Source organism: Gossypium hirsutum, chromosome A02, assembly GCF_007990345.1.
Source record: "Gossypium hirsutum isolate 1008001.06 chromosome A02, Gossypium_hirsutum_v2.1, whole genome shotgun sequence".
Classification (NCBI taxonomy): Eukaryota; Viridiplantae; Streptophyta; class Magnoliopsida; order Malvales; family Malvaceae; genus Gossypium; species Gossypium hirsutum.
This window is the reverse complement of record NC_053425.1, coordinates 77,470,082-77,470,879: the sequence shown is the minus strand read 5'-3', so window position 1 is coordinate 77,470,879 and position 798 is coordinate 77,470,082. Positions and strand designations below refer to the sequence as shown.

General features: G+C 40.7%; 1 non-coding gene across 1 annotated transcript; it reads right to left on the bottom strand.

Annotated features, from left to right (window-relative positions):
- Nucleotides 1-253: 253 nt before the first annotated feature.
- On the bottom strand, nt 254-360 carry LOC121217019 (small nucleolar RNA R71). The gene has a single exon (XR_005913217.1). It is a non-coding gene; the product is annotated as a small nucleolar RNA R71 (small nucleolar RNA).
- Nucleotides 361-798: the final 438 nt, after the last annotated feature.

Here is a 798-nt window from a genome sequence, read left to right as displayed (position 1 = left end):
TCAGACAGTGGGCCAATTCAGTGGAATGCCTACAGAAGATCCTCATCTTCATTTAAGACTATTTATGGAGGTGAGCGACTCTTTCAAATTAGCTAGAGTTTCTGAAGATGTATTACGATTGAAGTTGTTCCCGTACTCGCTAAGGGACAGAGCTCAAGCCTGGTTGAATTCATTGCCACCAAAATCAATTTCTACATGGCAAGAGTTAGCCAAAAGATTCCTCATGAAGTATTTCCAGCCTAGTAAAAATGCTAAGTTGAGGAACGAGATCACTGCTTTCCAACAAATGGATGATGAATCCTTGTATGGGGCATGGGAACGATACAAAGAGCTATTATGGAAATGTCCTCACCACGGAATCGCACATTGCATCTAACTTGAGATATTTTATAATGGTCTCAATGCTCACACGAGGATGGTAGTGGATGCTTCTGCTAACGGTGCTCTCATTTTTAAGTCTTATAATGAGGCTTACGAAATCATCGAGAGGATCGCCAGTAATAATTATCAATGGACGACCAATCGAGCCAAATTAGGAAGACGAGTCGCTGGAATACATGAAGTGGACGCTCTCACTTCACTCGCATCTTAGGTATCTTCAATTTCCTCAATGTTTAAGAATCTTACTACTAATGGGTTTAACAGTTTTGCAACCCAACCACCTCACCAATTTGAGAGTATAGCCTGTGTTTATTGTGGGGAAGGACATTTGTTCGAAGAATGTCCATCAAACCCCGAATCCATATATTACATGGGTAACTAGAAACAAAATCAAAGAAGGGAAGGACTGCAATCTAA